The sequence below is a fragment of the Meleagris gallopavo genome, chromosome 2 (genome assembly GCF_000146605.3).
Source record: "Meleagris gallopavo isolate NT-WF06-2002-E0010 breed Aviagen turkey brand Nicholas breeding stock chromosome 2, Turkey_5.1, whole genome shotgun sequence".
Classification (NCBI taxonomy): domain Eukaryota; kingdom Metazoa; phylum Chordata; class Aves; order Galliformes; family Phasianidae; genus Meleagris; species Meleagris gallopavo.
In genome coordinates this window covers 31,070,588-31,078,001 of record NC_015012.2, presented here as the reverse complement: position 1 = coordinate 31,078,001, position 7,414 = coordinate 31,070,588, and positions in this window count along the sequence as shown.

Genomic DNA, 7,414 nt, shown 5'->3' with positions numbered 1-7,414 from the left:
CTGGGTGACTCCATCTCCGTGCTGTCAGGCACTAATAAAAGTAGCTCCTATCTCAGGTGTCAGCGAGTGAAACGTGAATAATTCATTTCATCTCTTAAAGACACTTCTAAATCCAATGCTGACTTCATTCCTTTCAAGTCAGAAACTTCACTCCTCTTCTAAAGAGACGCTGACAGCAAGTGTTGCAGAGCACAAGTCATTATCTTTCACACAGATTTCTTTAGTCATTGTTAGATTTCAACGTTACTGTTTCAAATTCACCGAAGAAATGTGCACATTTCCTAAAAAGAATACTGATTACACTGTGAACTGAGTTAAAGAGAATATGTGCTTTGTTCTGGTGAAAGCGGAGACTCAGATTTCAAGTGCCATTGTTTGCTTTGTACTTTTCACAGCATAAACTGATTTCCCACGTTACAGATATTAACTTACTGAAGAACTGAAAACTGCCAGAACTTGCATGACTTGGTATAATACTTATTGCAAGCAAGAGTCCTCTTCTCAAGTCTTTAGCAGGAAAGTGGTCCTAAAGGTCTTCTTTGTGTAATGCACATATTTGAAGTGTCACAAATGATGAATACTGGAGCACCAAATTACTACCGCTTTTTTAACTTACTACCCAGGACCACTTCATCCCATGGAGCCACATCAGTGCCTCTGGTAGGTCTCATATATCTCCTTATAATGCTGACACTGTGCTATCCTCAAAGAAAAAAAACCCCACAATCATGAAACAGTTTCCTTTTGAACACAGAGCTTTCTGTCCCTGAGGACTTCTCATAAAACAATTTCATACACCAAGTCAGATAGAAAATGATGAGAGATGTCCATATGCAGTCAGTGCCAGACCTCACTCACTTTTGTTTACACTGCCACAAGTGGATGCACTTCTGCACCAACAGCTACAGATCTAGAAGCAACTCATCTGCTTCTCAATCCATAGTAAAAGTATAGGCAGAAATACAGGGTTTTCTCATAAAGAAATTCGGATAAGTCGAATGCATCTGTGTCCTTCCTGAGTTTACCACACTTAGTTGTCAAAAATACAGGTTTTGGACAGCAAATATCTCTAACAGCTATAGAAGAATATGTTGCTGTACCAGTGAGAAGATTGCATCAATTGCAAAAAAAAATATAAGTTGGGATTGAGTAATGTGAGATTGTGAAGAATAAAAACAAGTTTGACTGTTTCAGACTTAGGATAAACCACTTGCTGTGAAAACACAAGCCAGTGGCCCAAATACTGAGTGTGCATATTCATGGTATCCAAAATATGCAGACTAAATAGCTTAGAAAAGGCTCATATGTTCCTAGAAAGCAGGAATCCGTTGCACGATAAGGGTGCTGTGAAACAGCCTGCCCCTGCACTGCTGCAAGGTGTGCTCACTGCCTGAGCTGTGTGCAATGCCAGCTTCCACCATCACGTCGAGGCATGCACCTGCCTGCTGTGCACTCTGGCTGTCCCCAGGTCGGTCCCTTGGGGAAGTGGCTGCTTCAGCAGCTCTGATGCAGCAGCATAAACACAGCAGGGAGGGAATGAGGACAGGAGAGACCTGCTGTTCTCAGACGGCAGGGATCCAACTGGGCCCTATGTTGGTAAAAGCTATGTCTGTAAACTGAATGACAACCTTCTCTCTCTCCTTGGAGAGGAGAAGGAAAAGAGGTGCCAGAAGTATTATAGTTCTAGAGATTAAAAAGTGATTATAAATAGAAGCCGAAAAGGCTGTAAACAATGAAGTTTATAAAATATCACTTGAGTTTTGCTCAGTGCTGTTTTTTATTGAAAATCCATGTCCTATAAACACTAAATCTCCAGCACAGCATGCAAGAGAAATAGATGACACATAAGGAAAGAAGACGTGCTGAAGAATGATTGATGTAGCAATGCCTTGTGGCAATGCCTTCAGTGGAAAGCTGGACTGAGAAAACATGTATGCATAAGAATTAGGTGCAGCATTAAGCCCTGTAGGGCTCCTCAATGCACACACTAACCAGAAAACAAACTTATCCAGAGGCAGTGTAAAAGAGAAATAAGCTCTAATAAAGACTTCCATAAAATTCAAGACCCAGCACCCACAAAAACACTGCCTTGCACCTAGCCAAGAGAAAGAAGCACACTTTGATTAGTCCTACAAAGAGTGATGTGAGTTGTGGAGCTACTGAACCTGCCCCTGTTGATTTGTGTCTTGTGTTTGCATTGTGCCTATTAAAAGGTGAAGTGCTGAAGCAAACCCTTGATAATACATTTACCTTCTGCACAGCTTAACTGACATTTACAGGAACACGCAGGAGCGTGCAGATCTCTGCAGCTCTAGCCCAGAGCAGCAGTGGATTCAAAAAGCTGTTTGGGAGGAATAAGACACACGTATGTGTAGCCAGGAAGTACTGCCCATGCCTTGCCTCTGCAGGAAACCAGCTAAAACCAGACCCCACTCTCATGTGCTTATTAAAGGAAAGCATCCAAGAGAAATGTGGACAAATATTTTGCAGAACTGCTGCCCACTTTTTTTTTTTTAAATAATTGCTGCATTAAGTGAAATTGGAACAGTCTCAGAGATCAACACATAGTTCAGATTTCATGAATAGCTGAACTTGAAAAGCCAGGAAGGAAAACAGTCCAGAAAGTCCGTAGGTGGTCAAGCACATCTGCTAAGACACTTGAATGGGATCAAACGGTGAAAAACACCAAGAAAAACAAAGTGAGGGACCAGCACTGCAGCAGCAGTGAGACGCACAGCTTTCCCTTCTGCCTCTGGGCTCCCAAGGAGGAAATGCCGAGGGGTGATGCTCTCTGAAGGAGCTGTGTAATGAATACCATTTTGCTGAGCTGATTTCCATGGCCCTGAAAAGCCACCCTGGAGCAAGTGGTGGCCCAGCAGACAGTCTAGTAACCATTCCCTGCAGTGGCCAATATGGCAGATCTCAAGGATGTCTCCCTCCTTGCAAATAACCATCATTCTCAGCAGCTGTGGCTCAACGTTCGTTTATACCACAGCCAAGGCATGGGCTGCAGCACAGTGAATATGCCCTCTGCTTAATGGTTATGATGAGTTTTAATGGTACCACAAAGGTAGTGTCCAACTCTTTGTATACAAGCCAGCAAAATCGAAGCAAAAAATATCTGAAGTACTTCACAAGCACTGAACTTTACAGATAGACTGTTTTCTTAGCAAAATATCCCAGACCTTAAAAAAAAGACAGCTGTAAATCTGTTCTGGAGCCATGCATTAGAACTAAATTGAAATAACAAGTTCACCTTATTGGATTTTACTTAATTTCACAGCTTCTGTATACAATATACGTGCTCCTAATATAAAAGATAACAAATAGCATATAAACTAAGCAGGCATGTTTCATTTCCACCATGTTTAATTGCACTAACTTTTTCAATAAACATAAAGAATATAAAGGCAGATAATGATTCTATAATAATAAAAATCTCAAGTTACCCAGTCCCCTGATTAAAATGAATGCATCAAGCTGAGCGTGTTATTGATGCTGATTTTTGTCAGTTTTCCTCTTGTAATCTTATATCATTTATTTGGTTTGTGGTTTACAACTTGGATAAGAGCAGACCAGTAGTCTGAAATATAGCCTTATAAATGTCAAAATGTAAGAAAATTTGCTCCCGCGCTATCAGAATATTTATCTTATTAATGATTAGCCTTATTACATCTATGTGCTGTGCATTTATAAACCAAATTATCAGCTTCTTTTACCTCCATTCAAATTCATGCCCTAGCAAGTATTTATCAGGATAAGATGAATGACATCACCTATTTTGCCATGAGCTGTTTTACAACTCATACCTGGCTAGACAATGTTTATTCCTCAAACTCTCCCGTAATTACAGATATTGCTTAAGCAACCCATGTGTGCTAGTGCTCTGAAGCACACCATGTAAACACACCTTGGAAAACTGACTTAACACCTGTGGGAGAGATGATATCATACTTCCTTGGTGGTATTATCATAAACCCTCGGTTCACATTTTCTTGTAATCTGAGACACGGGAAACACATGCTGCATGTAGCTAGAAGATAAAATGACATATCACACTTTTTAATCATTTTGACTTTCCACAGTATAGCCAATTTTTTGTTGTGCTTCTTCAGCATAATGTTCTTTGCCCACGATTCTTGCCTTCGTTCTCATCCACAACCTTTTCAAGATGCAGATCCCATTACAGCATATGCTCCTGATGCTAGAAGGCATGGGCACTGTCATAAAAGACAATTTTAGTGAAAATAAACGGCTTGCTTACATACACCATGAAAAAAAAAAAACAACCTGTTTTTTTTCCAGCACAGCAGATTAGCCTGAATCCTGTCATCTTCTCCAAAGATGGTCCAAGTCAGAAGAAATGCTACTGGGTGTGCTAAGCCAAAGGTCTGTGAGGACTGAACACACAAAGAACCCTACTGGAATATGAAAATGCCTTGTAACTTTCTCCAAATCCCACAGCTACTTTTTCATGTGGCTACTAGGGAAAGTTCCCAGTAATTGGGTGCAGTCAGTAAACGAGTTCTCTGCATTAGCTATGAGAAGAAAAATGCATTGTGACCACAGAAGAACTGCACATCTATTGACTTCACAGTGGAAATTTATCCTGGTAAGAGCTAGTCTCTGCACTATGTCCACCCAGTTTTCATCACTGTCCTCTTTCTGTACAAAACAAAGGGGACATTTTAAGTGACAAAAGATATGTCATTGGAATGTCTTATTTCCACGGTCATTGGAAAAGGTTTTCTGAAGAGATGGGTGATTACTGAAGCAAGGAAATGAAAGATAATTTTGATGAAGAAGATGGTCCTACTTCTGTACTCCACCCAAATATTCATGTTCACAGTGTTGCATTTTTCTGAACATCAAAACAACATTAGCAGCCAGATGAGGAGGAGAATTAAAGAATAATGTTTTCCAAGCAGATCATAGAAATAACTCCTGCTTAAGTAGAAGTAGCTGTTCCTGGGGATGAGTAGCCTCTCTGTCATTCCCATGTGAACAGGAAACACCTCCAATCACCACAACATTGCTATGACAATAAACTAATATAAGAAATGAAATTCGAAGTTAGTTACACATATTTAACTATTATAGCTTCTTCATACTACGTTTATTCAGCATTTTCCATTACCTCTTGAGAAACTGTTGCAGGACATAAAATACTGAAAAGAAATTGCTTTCTGCTCTGAAAAGAGGGAATAATGTAAATAGCAGACCTGGAGCTGTGTGATACGAGATTTATCTTAAAAAAAATAATAATTTTGTCATGTGCACTTATGTTCATTTGTGTGCCTTGTTTTAGGCTCTGGCTTTAAGAATAACACATAGCACAGCTGGGTGCCTGGAATAATAATTGACAAGTATTGCCATACCTCTAAGAACTATAATCTACAAGGAGACTGGAAAGTTCTTTCTGGAGAAGGACTGAAGAAGACACTATGTCTGACTTAAAATACATAAGGGCCTGCAGATAGAAGAACCTATTCTCTGGGTCCCTGGCGGATCAAAGGTTTTGTGTCTGAAGTGTGAGAATGAAAGCTGAAGTGCGACATTTGGATAGGGAAAACAAGGTCCCAGAGAAAGTCTCAGAGGATAGGGTGGAATCTTCATCAAGGAAGGTTTTCAGGAGAACTTAGACATGCATCTATCGGGAGTGTTACAGGCATATTTGATCCAGACTTGGAAGCAGCGGGTGGAATTCCCTGGAGATCTTCCCCGGTCTCTATGTCTCCAGCTCCGTACTCCTCCTCCGCGATTTCCAGCTGCAGTTCTTGTTCTCCTGACCTCCCAGGATGTTCCACCTTTCATGTGGGGACATGAAGCCAAGGAACAAGGGGTCACGAGTGGGGAGCTTTGTGTACTCTGACAGCTCACACACGCATTGCTGGTGCTGTGAGCAGTGCATCTGCAGCCAAGGTCTCTGCGTGTGAACTGTGAGCGTTTCTTCTCCCACGAGTCAGCACATGACCGCATCCACAGCAGCGCTGGAGTCTTCTGTCCCAGATGATACCTAACAGATGTAATAAAAGGCGAACACCCTGACTGCCTGAGGAGCTGACTATGTGTTAAATACCGCTGGTACAGAACATGACTGTTTTCACTTTTCTTAGTAAAATGGAAAATATCTGCCCATAGTCATAGTCCCAGTAATTTGCGTCCCAAGGTCCTGAGGAAACTGGATGATGTAGTTGCCAAGACACTTTCCATCACATTTGGAAAGTCATGACTGTAAGGAAAAGTCCCTGGTGATTGGGAAAAAGAAAACAACATTCCCATTTTTAAGAAAAGGAGAAAGGAAGACCCAGAGAACTATAGGCAATAAGCCCCATGCCTGTGCCAGGGAAGATCCTCCTGGAAGCTATGTTAAGGCACGCAGAATCATAGAATGGCCTAGGTTGGAGGTGATTTTAAAGATTATCTAGTTCCATCCCCCTGCCGTGGGCAAGGCTGCCACCCACCAGCTCAGGCTGCCCAGGGCCCCATCCAACCCAGCCTTGAGCCCCTGCAGGGATGTGGCAACACACCTTCTCTGGGCAACAGTGCCAGTGCCGCACTGCCCTCTGAGTAAAAGATTTCTTCCTAATATCTAATCTAAATCTCCCTCTTTTACTTTAAAGCCATTTCCATTTGTCTTGTCACTATCAGATCATGCAGAATGTTGGTACTCCTCCTACTTGCAAGCTCCCATCCTCGTAGCCTCCTTCTGGACCCACCCCAAGAACTCCACATCCCATCTGTACTGGAGGCCGCAGACCTGGACACAGTACTCCAGATGTGGCCTCACAAGAGCACGGTAGAGGGAGACAATCACCTCCCTCACCCTGCTGGCCACCCCTCTTTTGTTGCAGCCCAGGACACTGCTGGCCTTCCAGGCAGCAAGCACACACCGCTGGTTCGTGTCCGACTTCATCAGGACTCGTAAGTCCTGCTCCGCAGAGCTGCTCTCAATGAGTTTTTCTCCCAGTCTGTCTTCGTATCTGGGATTTCCTCAACCCAACTGCAACACTGAGAAAAAGAGGTGATCTGAGGCAACCAGCACAGCTTCACAAGGGTGGCATTTTCCAATAGAGGGACAGCATTAGTTGACAAGGGAAGACTGACCAATATCATCTATCTGGATTTGTGCAAGGCCTTTGACATGCTCCTACACTACATCCTTATCTCTAAATTAGCGACACACATTTGAAGAGTGAACTAGTCAGTGGATAAAGAATTGGCTGAATGAAGCCAGAGTTGTTGTCATTGGCTCTATGGAGATGGAGGTGTTCTAGGCCAGGTTGGCTGGGGCCCTGGGCAGTCTGATCTAGTCCCTGCCCATGGCTGGGGGCGGTGGTTTGGGACTGGATGATGTTTAAAGTCTCTTCAACTCAAAACATTCTGTGATAGTCTATGATAATAAAAGGGAAGG